Source organism: Ailuropoda melanoleuca, chromosome 3 (genome assembly GCF_002007445.2).
Source record: "Ailuropoda melanoleuca isolate Jingjing chromosome 3, ASM200744v2, whole genome shotgun sequence".
Lineage (NCBI taxonomy): Eukaryota > Metazoa > Chordata > Mammalia > Carnivora > Ursidae > Ailuropoda > Ailuropoda melanoleuca.
The window spans coordinates 118,086,646-118,104,433 of record NC_048220.1 but is presented as its reverse complement, the minus strand read 5'-3'; positions in this window follow the sequence as shown (position 1 = coordinate 118,104,433).

Sequence of the window (17,788 nt, the reverse complement as noted above, 5' to 3'; positions counted from 1 at the left end):
ATTGCATAGCCCAAAGCATTGATGGACTGGGTTCTTGGGGCCTCAGGGGTGGCTCTAGCAGGGAAGAAGAGCAGAACAGCTTGGGGTCACCCTGGCCAGTGACTCCACCTCCTACCAGCCCCCTGGAACAGCACTGCTTGGGCCTTTCCGTGCCTGGTCTGTTTCCCTGACATTAGTCTCCTTCCACAGCCCATGTGCTTCTATGGCGTCTGGGAGGCAGGAGACCTGGTGTCCAGCCTTGACCCTAGGCATCTCTTTCGTTCCCACTACGCTAGAGAGTGGACTCACCGGGGTAGGAGACTACCCCCCCCCCACTGATGTTAAAGGAGAGCCACTTGGGAAGGCAGCTCTGGAAAGGCAGGATTGCCAAGTGAGCCTCTCTTTGGCTTCCAACTGCTACCCACCCCCGGGGCAAGCCCGTGGCCTCAGGTGCTCAAAGCCCTTCACTCTGGACCCTTACTCATTGGACCCCCACCCCATGTGCTCCTGGGTAAGCAACAGTTTACAATGGACCCTTGAGAGTCCGAGGTTGATACTCCAGTACTTTCTGACTCCCCAAATTTGAGAATAACATGAGAATAAGACAACGTACAAAGTCTTGATTTTCTAATTCATATTTCCACGGGGAGTCAAATGTTCCTGTGCTTGCCCTCACATGCTCATTAACTATAGTTAACCACCTTTCCAAATTTCCCTGAAGTTTTCCTCTCTCACCTGATGGCATTTTTCACAGAGGAACAAATTTTTAAAGGTCGCCTGCCAGAGTCACTTTGTGGGTATCTTCAGTGAGAAGAGAGCAATGGAGCTGAGTCCAGCCGTGGTCCCTGGTCAGCTGTCTCTGCTCCTTCTACCAGCTCCAGACTGGTACCTTAACAAAGTTACAAATGGCTATATTTCCTAGGACTTTGGAGTTGCTTCAAACTGTGAATTTAAATGAAGTGAAGCTGGGGGCACCTGGGTGGCTCAGATGGTTAAGCATCTGCCTTCGGCTCAGGTCATGATCTCCTGGGATTGAGCCCTATGTCAGGCTTCCAGATCAGCCTGGAGTTTGCTTCTCCCTCTGCCTCTGCCTCTCCCTCTCCCGCTGCGTGTGCTCTGTCTCCCTCTCAAATGAATAAATAAAATCTTAAAAAATAATAATAAACGAAGTAAAGCTGGTATTCTGAAGTGCCAAGGCCCTATCCTCCCTGTGCTCCGAACATAACCGCTTCTCTTCATGAGCTGGAGCTGGGCGTTAGGAAAGCCATCTGACGGTGGTGATGAAAGCTAATCTACCGCGGGGTGTTCGCTCCATAATCTAAATGAGTTTGAATTTGGTAAAGGATCAAAAGTGAGTGAGGTTCTTTTTTATTTATTTTTGAATTGTTTTTGGGGGTATTGTTTTATTTTGTATTTTATTTATTTTTTTAAGTTACTTTAAAAAATATTTTATTTATTTATTTGACAGAGAGAGAGAGAGACAGAGAGGGAACACAAGCAGGGGAAGAGGGAGAGGAAGGATCCCCGCTGAGCAGGAAGCCTGATGCCGGCTTGACTCCAGAACCCTGGGATTATGACCTGAGCCGCCGAAGGCAGACGCTGAGCCACCCAGGCTGCCCAGGGGGGATTGTTTTTGTTCCACATTTGTGTACTTGGCATAGCCTTCAGGCTATGATTTTTAAAGTAAAGAATATATTTCATTGAGGTATAGTCAACATGTAAAATTTAATTATTTTCAGGTATACAACGTAGTGATTCAACAATTATATACATTACAAAATGCTCACCACAATAAGTGTATTACGGTATTATTGACCACCTTCCCAGTGCTGTACTTTTCATCCCCATGACATTTATTTTATAACTGGAAGTTTGTATCTCTTAATCCCCTTCACTCATTTTGCTCATTCCCTCACTGCTCTCTCCTTTGGTAGCCATCAGTTTGTTCTCTATGAGTCTGTTTCTGTCTTTGTTGTTTTTGTTTGTTTTGTTTTTTAGATTCCATATACAAGTGAAATCACATAGTACTTGTCTTTCTCTGTGTGGCTTATTTTACTTAACACAATACCCGTAGGTCCATCCATGTTGTCATGATGGCAAGATTTCTTTTTTTTTTTCTATGGTTGAATAATATTCCATTTTAAATATATGCCACATTTTCTTTATCCACTCATCTATCAATGGACATTTGGGTTGGTTCCATAATCAGCCATTGTAAATCATGCTGCAGGACACAGAGGGGCACGTATGTCTTTACGCATTAGTGTTTTTATTTTCCTCGGTTAAATATCCAGCAACGGAATTGTGCGGTTAGTTCTATTTTAAGTTTTTTGAGGACGATCCATAGTTTTCCACAGTGGCTGCACCAGTTTACATTCCCACAAACAGTACACGAGGTTTCCCTTTTCTCTATATCCTCTCCAACACTTACTATTTCTTGTTTTTTTTTTTTTATACTAGCTATTCTGACCGATGTGAGACGTAGCTCATTGTGGTTTTGATTTGCATTTCCCTGATGGTTGGGGATGTTTAGCACCTTTTCATGTGTCTGTTGCCCATCTGTGTATCTTCTTTGGAAAAACATGTATTTAGGTCTTCTGCCCCTTTTAATCAGATTATTTTTCTGGTGTTAACTCCTCTGAGTTCTTTGTATGTTTCGGACATTGACTCCTTATCAGATGTGTCATTTGCAAATATCTTCTCGTATTCACGTGGCCTTTTTGTCTTGCTGATGATTTCTTTTGTTATGCAAAGCTTTTGAATTTGATGTAGGTTTTTTAAAAGAACTGCAATGGCCATTCGAAAAAGAACTCCAGTGGTATGTGAGGGGTAGGATAAATGAAAGAAAATTATTTTAATGTAAACTTGAAGCATTCGGAAGATATTTATTAATTAATAAATTAACACTTATTAGTAATAATAAACATCAATTATTAATTATATTAATTTCTAAGAAGATGGAAGAGAAGTTTTTTTTTTTTTTTTTTTTTTTTTTGGAAGAGAAGTTTTTTGTGCCACATATGGCTGTAGGTACTGGATGATCCAATAACGATATCAGGTCTTTTTCTTTAAATCTCTAGGTCTTTCTACCTTCCTCATTATTAATACAAATATATTGTGCAGTTCAGTGATGCTTATACAGCCTTGCACAGGTGTCGTATTAATTTTACTTTAAATCAGTAGCTCCAAACTGGGGTGATTTAGCTCCCCAGAGGACATTTGGCAATGTCTGGAGAACTAGAGGCTACTAGCATCTACTGGGTGGAGGCCAGGGATAGCTGCAAGATGTTTTATAATGCATACTCTCACCTCCACTCTAACAAAGAATTATCCACACTAAAATGTCCATAGTGCTGAGGTTGAGAACCCCCTCTGTAAATCACGGATTCTCCACCTTTGAGAGCTAATGTATAATGAAAAATGTTACTGATACGAGTGTGTTGAATTTGGGCCCCAGGAGGCAGGAACATTCAAGATGTTGAACTCTGGCCTGTATGTAAGTATAACATCAAACCCTGTAATACTGCCCTGCCTTTTGTAAATGTACTCATGGTCATTTGCTGGAATTTTAAAAAGAGTAAAATAAACCGATTCTGACTCTCCCACTAATTAGGTGTGGCAACTGGGTTTGTCACTTAAGCACCCCGGGCCTCAGTTTCCTCACATAAAATGGAAAGTTTACAATACCCCATCTGTAAGGTACTGTTTGGTTTTTACACTCTGGGCTTATAAAAGTGAGTGAAACACTCAAATGTTGTCCTTCCTGTCCTCTGGGCACTGATAACCCAGGCCCCCTGGCCTGCTGATCCTTCAAATCAGAGCGACTTTTCTTTTCCCTCCTCTCATTACCTGATCAATTTCCGGGCCCATTTTTATAAAAATGATACAATCCAAAGGCCCTGGGGTTTCAAATAGCTCCTGGTAAGTTAGAGCTCAATAAATATTTCATAGTTAAACCCAAAATAGCAACCTGGCTCCTCCCTACTATTAAACAGATTGAAAAAGTCTCCACAGTGGGAAGTGGTGGGAAAAGAATATCTCAGCCATTGAAGACATATGTGGAGAGGGCGGTTTTATCCTGCTGGCTGTATCAGAGAGACAGACTCCTAAGTGTATTCAAGGGTGACCTGCCAAGATCAGCACTTTGTCCAGATAAATACAAGGCCTGGAGTCAGAGGTAAGGCATATGCATATGTTTGCATTTTGGGAAGGAGAGGCCATAGTTTCCCAGCCTTTGTTATGGCTGTGTAGAAATGAGCACATTAATACATCAGAACTCAGTAATAAGCACTGTGTAAATAAGTGTAATAACCCTCTCTGACTTGAATCCAAGTATCAGGACTGCAAACAGTTGGTTGAAACTGGTCCCTTCTGTGAAAGATAAAATTGGTGGAATAGAAATATCCTACTGCGAAGTTAAAAGCCTTCTCATTGACAGCTAGCCACTGGAGACATTCATCTAAAAACCAACAAAATTGCTACCCTTATCCATAGGAATCTGTTCTTCTCCTATGGATTTGCTAATAGATGGTTGACCCTGGCACTTAATAATGATCAAAGGTGGACAGAGAAGTTCTGTGCCATTGACTAGAAGGAGAGGGGGATTTTGGCTGGGGCCTGCTCCCATGGCTTCTTGGCCATCTGGGAGCCCATTCTTCCATTCCCCTGACCATCAGATTGTTCTGGGAAGCATTCCCCCAATCTGGCCCATTCTGCAGAACTTGAAGGCAAAGCTGGCACTTGAAAACCCCTGTTTTATGAATGTCTCAGTTACAGATTTCTGGTCTTAATTACAGGTTTGGAGAAGTGATGTGTGCTTTCTAAGATTAGCTTTTACACTAGCTACTGTAACTGGCTGGGCTCTTGCAGAAGCAGCCTGGCAGCTAGAGAGAAATGGTTATGTGATGGGGCAAAGAGTCATCGCGTGCTTTGGGGGAAGCCTTTTGCAGAAATCCCTTTTACTGTGTGGTTTATGTGTGCTGGCTGAGGATTTTGACTTGGAAAGGAAAAAGGTAAATAAATGATAGTAGTGGGTCAGTTATATTTTTAAAAGTTTGGAAGTTAATCATTTCAGGACCATTCTGAGAAGCATTACAGCCTAGGATCTGTTTCAACAAGATGTTTCCTTCATCCAGCACACGTTGTTGGGTACCGGTGGCTACGGCTGGGCTGTGTAAAGGCGATACAGTGGTGAACCACCCACCCGAAGTCCTGGCCCGCAGGGGACTTGCAGTCTAGTCTTGGCCCACTTGTTTTCACCTCACTGAAATGACTGCCATACAGTTTTTTGTTCGGGCACCTGTATGATCTCTCTTTTGCCACAATAATGTAACAAACCACCCCGAGGCTTAGTGAGGGAAAACAGTCGGTCTTGATTAAGCCTATGCGTTCGCAGGATGGCAGTTTAGGCTGGGCTTGTCCGGGCAGCTCCTCTGGTTTTGCTCGGGCTCACTAATAGGATCCTCTCGAGGGTTGCCTGATCGAGGACGGACTCAGTAGCGAGGCTCTTCTGGTCTCAGCGCAGTTGACGCACACGTGAGTCTGACAGTTGATTGGCTGTTGGCTGTGTGTCATTGGGTCATGTGCTTCTCATCCTCCAATGGGCTAGCCTGGGCGTGGTCTCCAAGCCACAGTGGCTGAGCCAGCCCTGGAGTGCTTCTTTTTAAGTCTTGGCTTGGGTCTTCGGCTCTGCGGGGTGGTTGCTGCAAGTCAGGAGCTGGGAGTGAAGGTGTCGGGAGGTGCGTGCCACCTGTTGATCCGTGGAACTGGGCCTTTTCTTTTACAGTGAGTAATGGACAAATATTAAGAATAATCTGAAAACAGGGGATGAAAGTTGAAAGTGACATTGGAGTTAAATAATGTAAAAGTCCCCTAAAAGAAAGACTCTTTGTCTAACAGCTTGTTTTTTTCTTTTATTGAAACACTAGTGGTAGTAGGTGGATGGAAATGCTGTGTGGGGGTTCAGCTGGCTCTAAAACGGCTTTCATGAAACAAAAACCTCCCCGCCTCCCCCGCCCAGTTCAGTTTCTTGGTGGGCCCAGTGGCTTTGCTCTTTACTGTGACTTCTTGCATACCCAATGGCCTATAGCTACACTGTAAATGTGTGTTTTTCTTTCTAAGGAGGACCCGGTGAGTAAGTGTGGATAAGATGAACTAGAGATCATCTCCTCCAAACACAGGAAAAACACTTCTTTTTTTTTAGTAGGCTCCACCCCCAAATGTGGGGCTCGAGAACTAGGACCCTGAGAGGAAGACCTGAGATGAAATCAGGAGTTGGTGGCTTAACCCACTGAGCCACCAAGTCGCCCCAGGAAAAATACTTTTATTTTTTAAGTTTTAAAAATTTATTTATTTTTAAAAATTTTATTTATTTGAGAGACAGAGACAGAGGGAGCATGAGCAGGGGGAGGGACAGAGGGAGAAGCAGACCCCCCTGAGCAGGGAGCCTAACATGGGGCTCATACCGGGACCCAGGGATCGTGACCTGAGCTGAAGGCAGACATTTAACCAATGGAGCCACTCAGGTGCCCCAGAGAAACCCTTTTAAATACATATTTTACCACTAGCACCAGGAAGATGGGTATATACCTGTCTCTGTATCCGCGTCTGAACTTAAGCCTGGCAGATGAGGCCGTGCCTGAATGTTCATTCGTGTGTTTATATTTCAAACAAGGTATTTTTCAGGGTTGAGGTTCCTGCTCAGCCAAACCTTTCTAGGGTTGATATTTGTAGTTGAGGTAAAACATTTTTTCTTTTTCTTTCTTTCTTTTTTTTTTTTTTTTCAAACTTCAACAAAATCCATTGCTATGGTTCTCAGCCTAGGCTGCATATTAGAATCACCTAGGGACCTTAAAAAAATCCTAATGCTAGAATTTCTGAGGTTAGGACACAGGTATTAAGATTTTACAAAACTCTCAGGTGCTTCTAATGTATAAGCAAGGTTAAGAATCACTGCAGTGAGCTTGGTTTGTGAACATCCCCAATGTGGGCGTTTTCTTTGTTGGGCTTGTAGCTTTTACAGTGTGTTTCTGCCAGGGCCTCCTGCTGGAAGAACCACCCCATCCCTGATTGCTGATCTTCCCTGTAGCTGTGGTTTTCCCAGGAAGCCACTACAAAGCAAAACAAATTCCCTGTTCTCTGCATTTTCTCCATTGGTTTCTGCTGCCCACCTACTGGCTTTCATGTTGGTCTCTGCTTCCTCATTCCCCATGGATGAAGTCGTGTGGAGCGATGCCCTGTTCCCTGGAAGGCTGACACACCGGGTATCATGACTTGGTACTGATGAGCCCATATGCAGGTCCTTTTCAGGCAGGCTTACAGCAAAAGCCACCCTTCTGGGGTGCCGTGAGGAATACGCAGGATAACCCCTGTGGAACCAGCGGGTTGCATGAGCTGGACCCTGTGGGGAAAAGCAGAGAGTTACATATTCTTGTTCACCATTGCTTTTCAAATGGGTTCTTTTGGCCTTTCCTGCCCTGTTCCTGGAAGAGTCCATAGATGTTTGCCCACTTTCAGGTATTTTAGTTTTGCTTTCTGGTATTAAACAATTATGATGCGAATCAGAATTTCAAGTTTTTTTCTGATGCAAATCAAAATTTCAAGGTTTCTTCCAGCTCCAGGCCTGATCCAGTCTTGGGAACTTGAACGGGGGAAGGATGGAGTGAACTTTGTTTTGTGCTTTCTCTTTCTTGTTGTTAATTTCTCTTCTGCCTCTTTTTTGCCGCTGCTAGTGCTTTGTAGTTTTAGTCTGATATTAGTGCACTTGTGTTCTGGGGTTGATGTCCCCTGGGTGTCAGATAGCCAGATGCTGGATTTCTCTCTCTTGGGGTGCTCTGTAGGTTTTAGGACCCCTTTCCCTAAAAGGGTATCAGGTACTGCCTGCTGCATTGTTCCCTGACTTGTGGGTTCACCTTCCTACTGACCATTTACTCTTCCCTTCCCTTGAGCTTCTTGCAGCTGGGATCGCTTTGCCTTTGGAGTTGAATCTTTTTAAGGTGGCTCACGTGGAGCTGTCCTCCATGACGTCCACTGCTCCTGGGAGATAGTTTCTATTTTCTGCTCGCCCAACTCTGGAAGGGCAGGCTGTGCGCAAACCTTTTTATGCTCTGCTTTGGCTGCAGTGCTAAGAGCTCCGAGTTTCTGCAGGTCCACGTGCGTCACACTGAAGGGCAAAATATTAATCTCTTTCAGGCAGATACACCCACCCTCTAAGGCTTGAGTGGAGGTGGGAATGGCTCTCCATGTCACCCAACTGAAATGAACAGGGTCCTCTAAATACAAGGTCTCAACTGTCTTCCAAGAAATCCTTGCTCCCCAATCTTCCTTCACTTATTTTTAGTTCCTCGTTTTGGCTACAGATAAGTGATGGACTATACAAATCACAGAACCAGCCTTTCCCCCTCTTGTTAAATTGTGAAACAATCCCAAACGTTCAGAAAACCCTGGAAGGTTACTATAAAGAACTTCCCACACCCTGAACCTTTGAGAGTAAATTTCCAACCTGTATCCTTTCCTCCTAGAATATTTTGGAGGGTGTTTCCTACAAAGAAAAGGGACATTTTCCTATGTAACCACAATACAACCAATAAAATCAGGAAATTCACAGTGATACCTTACTATCATCTAACCTCACACCCTGTTGAAGGTTTGCCAGTTACCCTAAGAAACATCCTCAGAGCAACAGAATCTGGTTCAGAATCCTGTACTGGATCTAGTTATCATCTCTTAGGCCTCCTTCAGTCTGGAACATGGTTTGATTTTTATCACCTTGACATTTTGAAATTTACAGGCCAATTATTGTGTAGCACATCCCTCAATTGAGATTTGTCTGACGTTTCCTTGTGATTAGAATCAGATTATGCAATTTTTGGCAGGAATACCACAGCAGTTAGGTTAAGTTCTTTTCATTGCCTCTTATCAAGTGGTACAGATGTCTCTTTATGCTATTCTTGGTGTTGTTACCTTTGATAACTTAATTTGGTGTCTTCTGGGCTCTCCCACTGTAAAGTTACTCTCGACTTTGTGTAACTGATAACTATTTTGTGGGAAGGTATTTTGAAGCTGTATAAACATCTCATTCCTTATCACACATTCAATTGATTCACCTGTTTATTACCATCTATACAGACTCATGGTTTCCCATTACATTGAACGAATTTTAATTCTTACGTATTTTGATGCTCGGATTGTCCCTGGCTTGGCCATTGGGATCACACTCAAGCTGGAGTCTGAATTCCTTTCCCAGAACCCTGTCATTCGTTGAGTGCCTTCTGGCTTTCTGGCACAGTAAGATGTTCTCGGGTCACCTGTACTCTTCGTGCTCCAGCCCGGGAATCAGCCATTTCCCCAAGGAGCCCTGGGCTCTTTTGGTAGAAAATGTTATTTCAAAGCTAAGATCTGAGCGCTAAATATGCTCATAGTTCTTAGGGGATTGCTGCTCCCACACTTCCCAGTGGCCAGAGCTGTGTGTGTGTTGGTGTATACACACATTAACATCTCCATCTTTTGAAAACCATGAGTTCACATGGATGTCTTAAGTTGTAATCCAGCACCAGTGTTCATGCTTGCCTTCCCCCTTTCTGTATTTATAACTCTCCCAACAGTGAGGGAACTTCGCTTTCATTATAAATGTATTTATTCATTTGATTAATTTCTGTGTATCCAACCAATTTCCCATATCTGCTGCCATCCCCTCCCCAGCAGGGCTGCTCTCCGCACTCTGTTGAAACTCTGATACCCTATTCTGAGCCACAGTGGCCTCTCCCACCCCCACTCCAGAACTACTACCTTGTTTTGCCCCAACTAATGGCTTTAGGACTGAGTTGTTCAGGAAGGGAACAGGAGCTCAAGGGGCCACTGAACCAGTTTTGAGTCATCAGTTAGCAAGTCTCACATAGAGCACAGAGGTTCTTTCTGGGGTGCACAGATACCCAGAAGGTACATGTAGAAAATCCAGGAGTCTGTCAACTTTGAGAAATCACATCTTTATTTTCTAACTTATAACTGCATTTTACTGTTTCCCTCTAGTATGAATGTGGGCAACACACCACGGTAGTATCAGCAGTGACTGTGACTTATCAACAAAAATTATATGTTTTTTTTTAAGTAGGCTGCACACCCAGCATGGAGCCCAATGTGGGGCTTGAACTCATGACCCTGGGATCAACACCTGAGCTGAGATCAAGAGTCGGATGCTTGGCCCACTGAGCCACCCAGGTGCCCCCCCCCCAATTCCATATAACAGTCGTGGCAGAGACTATTAATGCTCATCACTCATTTCAGACTATGGTGGTTATGGGCTGCTCCTTTAGATCTCATTCTAAAATATATCTACGTTATACTATCACAAAATTATTTTTAAGTTCTCTTGATAATTATCTTTCAACGTATTTAGTGTCCTTTATAATCCTTATAGATTTTATTTTGTGCCTTAAGAATAATGATCCTGAGGAGTGGTCCACAGTCTTCACCAAATTGCTGAAGGAGTCCAGGGGAACAAAAATGCTTAAAACCTCTCCCTTTGTTCTTCTCTTTTAAATATGAAAAGGTGTTCCCCTAGTTTAAAACTTGGGGGTCTGAACTCGATGGGAGAATCACCCTCTAAGAAGCCGTGACATGCATCTGAAATTACTCTCCCTGGTAAGTTGAGGGTCACGTCTGGGGTAATAACCCCTGGCATGCCGGGACTCTCTGCCTGTGGGCTGAGCATACTCCTGAAGCTGGAGGATGCCCCTGGGCAGGGAGATGCAGGAAGTCATTGCCAGGCAGACCTGTCTGTGGTGACCTGTGCGGTAGACTGAGAGGATCCGGGTGGGCCACCAGTCTGTCCGCCAGCAGTATTCCCTTCTCTCTGGGACTCCGCTCCTTCATCTGTAAAGCGGGGAGGCACAGTCTGTATTACAATATGAAGAATATGCTTGGCCCTGGAGACGGACAGCAGGAACCATGGGAAGGGAAGAGCCCTCTGCTCTGCATCTTCTCAGGTGGCAGTGTTGAAGGCGTCGCCCTGAGCTTCACCTCTCTCCTCACCCCCTCTTTCCTGAGGTGCCAGAGGCAGGGGGAGAGGAAGAAGGCCACAGAGCTCTAACAGCTTGGCTGGTGGTCAGCCCATTTTGGGGTGAGTCTGTTCCTCCTCCCTCCTTCTCTGGGCCCCAGAGAGTCTGTTCTGCAAATGAGCTGTTCCGTCTCTGCTCACTCTTCCCCAGATTGAGTTTCTAGACCTTCACAACACTCAGGTTACGGCTTGGCCTGGTTCAGGGTATCACTTTCTGTGACATCCTCTCTATAAAGCCTCTTCGGCACTCTCTCCCCAGAGGTTCTTGACCCACATACTCAGAGCAGTTGGCTCTGTCTGGCAGAAAAGCAACATAAAGTGAGTCAGGGAAGCGGGAGGTATAGCAGAGGACCTCTAAGGGCTGCTATTTCTATTTCCATTATTTTTACTATTAGGACTCTATGGCATTAGCAAATATGTCGGAACATAGGCAGCCAAGTGGGTATTGCCCTTCCCAGGGACCACATAGGGAGTACCATTGCTTATTATGTGGGTGTTGCTTCCCCCCTCCCCCCTGTCAGAATTATTTTGTAGAGCTGGTTTATGAGCCAGAAAAGAGAACCACGCATATTGCATTATCTTCCCATCATTTTAGCAGAGATACTATTACTTTATTTACCATGCTTTAGTTCAAGTGGCTTTTTGGTTATTTCCAGAAGTCTAATTCATCTACCAAGGCTGAAGATAATAGATATCATCCACAGAGTTCTCACTATGTTCCAAGCACTGTGAGACATGAATTTTCTCATGAAAGTCCTGTGAAGTAGTTGCAGTTTTTCTCCTTCCATTTTTACAGATGGATAAATTGATGTATAAAAAAGTTAAAGCGTGTTCGAAGTCACACAGCTTGTAGAAGCTGAGTCTGAGATTTGAACTCAGCAGTAAGACCAGCGTCTAGACTCTTAACTGATAAACAACTTCCTCCTCCTCCTCCTCCTCTTCTTCTTCTTCGAGAGAGACAGACAGACAGACAGACAGACAGACAGAGAGGGGCCAAGGAAGAGGGAGCCCATCATGGAGCCCAATACGGGGCTCAATCTCATGACCCTGAGATCATGATCTGAGCTGAAATTAAGAGTCGGATACTTAACTGGCTGAGCCACCCAGGCATCCTGATGAACTTTTTATTAATTAATTACTTCACCCATTCCATAATATGTGTCAGGCACTGTCCTAGGCACTGAGGATTCATTGCTGGACAAGACAGACAAAAATTCATGCCCTCTTGGAGCTTAAATTCTAGTAGAGGAGACAGAAATAAAGAATATCATACTAGATAAGCAGATTACATAGTATGTTAGAATTTGATTTAGGAAAACAGGGAAAGGGGGATTGGATGGCTGGGTGAAAGCTGAAATTATAAATGAATCGGTCCGCATTAGCCTTTGGAAAAAGATTTGAAGGAGTAGAAGGAGTGAACCATGTGATCTGGAGGAAACTCTTTCAGGCAGAGGAAAAACCAGTGCAAGGGCCCTGAGGCAGAAGCATGCCTCATGTGTATGAGAAACAATTGGGTATAGCTCCAATTTTGAAGGGACTTCTAGACCATTGGGAAGACTTTGGCTTTTACCCTGAGATGAGTGGGAGAAAAGTTGCAGGATTTTGAGCACAGACTTCTATTTGAACAGGATCATAGTTATGGAGAAGAACTGTACAGCAGAGAGGGCGTTATCTGTTATTTACAGATGGATGTAACCGGGCCCTGTCGCGGGTGAGATGGTGGTGGCTCAGCGCAGACCCAGACGGCGTCTATGCATTCAGCAGTTACATTAGAAGTTGCCACCAGGTGTGTTAATTTTGCTTCAAATCGGGCAGAGCCTGAGTAATTTGGAGGGCCTGGCCAAGTTTCTCTTTAACAACAGACTTAGCAGCAGTAGAGTAAATAAGAGAATGAGTTTGGCAAAGAAAGCAGTCCCCGGTGTGGCTGCTCACTGTGCTTCCAATGGATCCTTGGAACAGGAGTTCGTGACAGCGGACTCTAGACTCAGACGAGTCTAAAAAAGGTCACAGGAGAACCCAAGACAGGCTTCTAGTTGCAAATTGGGAAGGTGGAGAAAAATGCAGAACAGGGGGGGAAATATGCAGAAATCTGTGAAGGTTTGCGGGGCGGGGGGTCTTTGACTCCGGAGGAGACTAGTGTCCGTGTTCCCACAGCAGATGTGGGCCCGTGTCAGGCAAGCGGCACAGGCAGAGTGTGGCCAGAGACCGGTGGCCAAAGGTCCGGGACTGTCACGGGGTGGAGCAGCAGAGGAGTCCTCATGTTTGGACATGGGACAGGGCTTGGGGTCCCAGGTTTGGAGAAACAGAGTGGATCTGCCAGTAGGACATCTGGGCCGTGATCGTTGAACTCGCTACTCTGGCCTCTGGCCTGATGTTCCGGACGCTTCCTTTGCACGTGGGCTAACCAGCCATTGGCGTGAGGTGTGGTTGTGCAGAGATGCAGTGGGTAGTGTTACAAGTCTCTACCAACCCAGCCTAAATGCAGAGATTGTCAGACATTCCTCGGATGAGTTCTGGTTCTTGGTAGCAGACCAGGAGGTTTGGATGAATAACGAACATGGCGTTTCAGGTTATCTGTCAGTCGCCTTCGTCTGTGCCGTCTCTTTCCTGTTGGCATGGAGGAAGGAAAGGTAGCTGTTGGGCTCGGGAAATGCCACACGTGGGGGACTCCGAGATCGCAGAGCTGTTGGCAAGAGCAGCAGCCTTCACGGGACTCGTTCTGAAGTTCTGTCTTGGACACGGGGCTGGAAGAAGGAAGGAGAAAACATCACGCAATAAACTGTCGGAGGACAGCAGGCTTCGTCCTTTCTCATGCAAAAGGATCTGACCTACTGCATGTAAGCTGCACCTCAAACTTTGAATAATGGGAACAGACATGAGGAAAAAAGGGGGACACTGACTCACAGAAGAGTTCGACCCCAACCTATCGTCCTGGAAAAATGGGCATGTCTGAATCATGGGGGTGCAGGTCATGCTGGTGAGGGGATGGCGTGCTGCACTCTTCCTTACCCAAGGGAGTGGGACCCCCGCTCTACCTGCGTGCTGCTTCCCTGTGATGTTGCTGTCTCTTCACTTACTGGTGTGAGGGCTTGGGCACTAGGGCAAACCTCGCTCCTGAGCTCTCGCTCAAAGTGTTTTCTTGGTTCGGAGATCTGTGAATACCACTCTCTGGTTTTGCCGATTCTAGCTCATCTGGGAGCATCAGGAGACAGAATCATGGTTCTGGAATGTTCGAGCTGGAAGGGACCTTGGTGAACATCTCCTCCAAATCTGTCATTGTAATGGTGAGAGCCGAGAGCCAGAGGCTCAATGGCGACTAAGGTTCTGCAGCTACCTGGTCCCAGAACGTGTCCTTGGGCTCAAGCATAGTATTTTTAAAAACTCCTTTTGGTTTTCCTTTTAGCAGATATTGAGTATGAATTAGATGCTAAGTGCTACGCTAGGCATACTGGTGAACAAGGCAAAGTCCCCACCCTCACGGAACTAACAATCTGGTGGGAGAGACAAATCATTAACCATATAAACCCATAATAAAATTACAGATGGTGATAAGAGCCATGAGGGAGGTAAACAGGGGTAAGAGACAGGGAATAGGTGAGGGTTTTGGGGTGACTTTTTTTAGGGGCACATCCATAAAGGCTATGACCTCCCCTGGGTTCCCCAGGCAGATAAAGGACATCACCAGCTACCCAGCTGGTGGCTCAGCCTCTAAACCTAGGAGGAATCCTTGATGCCTCTTAACTCACCTCTTGTGTCCATCCCATCAATGACTCAACTTAGATCAATTGTCCCCAAACTGTCCCCACCTTATCTGCAACCGCCACTCCTAGCTCAAGCCACTGTCCTCTCACTTGGATAACCACAGTGGCCTGATGCTCGCCTTGTCCCCTACAATTCATTCTCCATACTGCAACCAGATAGAGATCTTTTAAAACCTCAATCAGATCTTGTCGCTCACCTAGGTAACATCCCCCACTCCCCCATGCCGATGGCACCTTGCCACACCTGGAATGAAATCCGGGTTCCTGACTGCTCCTGCCTCGTTTTCCAACACTCTCCTTCCCTGTCTCTGCTCCAGCCACATTGGCCTTCTTGCTATTTCTTGTGTACTCCAAGCCTATCTAAATTATAGTTTTTGGACAATAACAAAGGCGGTCCCTTTCTAAGGCCTCATTCTTCCATATGTAACTGGCCATTAAGTAGAGCGGCTACCTGGCTTGGGCCAGTACTCGCACCCCCTGTTACTCTCAAATTTGTCCCAGTTTGGGCAATAAAATTATATGGTTATCCTGTCATTAAGGATTTGGGGGGTAGTCCTGGCCATGGCTTTCTCCGTTCCGCCTTCCCTCTTTCCATTTTTTAGACACATGTAGAGTAGCTACTAGGTCCCAGCAATGTGCTAAACACCGGAAGGTGGAGGTACCTGGAAATGAGCCTTGGTTATACCCTCGAGGAACTTCAAACATCTGCACCAACAACGAAAAATAAAACAAAATCACCACGATGCGACCTAGACATTTTCAGATTCGATGTTTGTTATTCTGTAGACAAAATGGCTAGCTATTGGCTTAAGCATTTTACAGTTTACCCAGATGTTTGGCACCTAGACACAGCCTGATTTCCCTCTCTCCGCCAGTCCCTCTCAGCAACCCCCCTTCCTCTCTTGTTTGTTCCCATTACTCAAGGTTTGGCAGGTTTCGTGCATGCACCATGCCAGAACTTCGCATGGAACACGATTCAGACCAAGGCCTTGGGTCTTTCCTGCCTTCTGACAATTCACTACATAATTTTCTTGTTCTTTCTCTGTGTCTTCCAGACCCAGGTCAGCCAGGCAGGATCTAAATTAGCATCTTGATGGCCCTTGTATTCCTGCCAAGAGTGTTTTTTGATTGCTTGGCCTCCCAGTTCCGTGGATTCCGGCTCTTCCGTGGTGCCCTTGGGGAAGCACATGGAGGCGTCCAGGCCCCTGGAGTGCTGTTTGTCTGCCGGACTCCCCTCCCTCAGGGTGAGGAAGCCCACCCTCCACGTGGGAGCTGAGAGAGGCTCCATGGGTGGTTCTGAGAGAGGTCAGGCGTTAGGGGTTAAGGGCTGGGAACAGTGAACCTATTCCTTTCAGAGAAGTGTTCTCCAGTGGTCATCTGTCCCTCCTGCTGGCTTGGCTGGCTGTAGAGTTGGTGACTATTTATATGGGATGGCATAAGAGGACCCAAACCTTACTCCTCCCACAGTGGCTCCTCTTTCATCTACATTGGGGTCTTAGAACCCCACCTCCAGTTTTACCTTCTATGGATCTTCTTGATAAGAGAGAACCTGTTAGCTAGCAAATGCATCAGGTGATAAGTAAATGAACTGAGTAACCCCATCTTCCATCACCTCTAGAGAGGTAGACCTCAGAAGACCAATTTTTTTTTAAAGATTTTATTTATATAAGAGAGAGAGCATGAGAGGTGGGAGGGCCAGAGGGAGAAGCAGACTCTCTGCTGAGTAGGGAGCCCGATGCAGGACTTGATCCTGGAACTCCAGGGTCATAACCTGAGCTGAAGGCAGTCGCTTAACCAACTGAGCCACCCAGGCACCCCAGAAGACCAATATGTTTTTGATGAGCCTGAAGAAAGTTTAAGGGGAATTTAGGGCTCCCTTGGGCATGGAGAGTGCCCCTGGGCTGAGAGTGGGCAATTGAGGATAGGAGAGAGGGTCCTGGAGGAGATGCTGTGGGAGTGGGGAGGGAGTGGTGGAGGCATTTTGAGGACTGGCTGCCTAGGGCGTGACAGCGGTGAACCCTGGGACCTTGCCGTGTACTCCTAGCATGGCCTTGAGTGGGGTGGTGGTGCTGTGGGCAGGAAATTCATTCTTCCCTCTGCCTCTCAAGGGGCTAAGGAAGTGGGCGTGGTGGAGATGGTCTACATTCTATGCTTGCGAGAGGTCTGCCAGGTTGAATTGGGATGGAGAACCAGGGTATGGCAGGATGTGCATCTGGCATCAGGACGATGGGCACATCCAGGGTCACAAACACTTTACCACATAGAGAATTTCCTACCTTTTCTCAAGGGCACCAGGGTTGTATTTATATAAAAGCCAGAGCTTAAATCCATGCCCTCTTAAGATAATTTGTAATCCAGGGAGACAGATAACTTTTACCATGACCAGAGGGGATATGACCTGATCCCAGCTACAGGAGGTCCTTCATTATAAGGTGTTATTGGACCCAGATGTTACACGCCTGATAGAGGCAGTCTGGGTGAGACTTACCACCAAAATCTGTGTTCTACCTGGGCAGAAAAAGGCCCTCGGAAGGAAGGAGTTGGGACTGATAGAGACAGTCGTATCGGACCAGGCTAGGGCTGCCTTGGGCTGTCCACATAGAAGGATGGTATGAGTCGTGGCCCTGCAAAAGTAGAAGGGACTTGGCTTTTCCTAGCAAGGGCAGGTGATCTGTGGAGAGGAGGGAAGGGGCTGTAGGTTCAGCGTTTCTTTGCTGGAGGAGGGAAACAACCAGGGAATAATAAACCATATAAATGGAAAACATGTTTCCTAAAACAAGGCTGTACGTCAGCTACAGACAGGGCTCATGAGACAAATTCTTTTGTGAAGATGAAGCTTCACAAGAACACACACGTGTGTATCATTCACACACATGAAATGTTCAGTGCCTGTATGTGTACATATGTCCACACATACACATCGGTATACGTGGAAATGTATACACCTCAACCTTACATTGTAGGTAAACACGAATGAGTACTCAGCTCTACACAC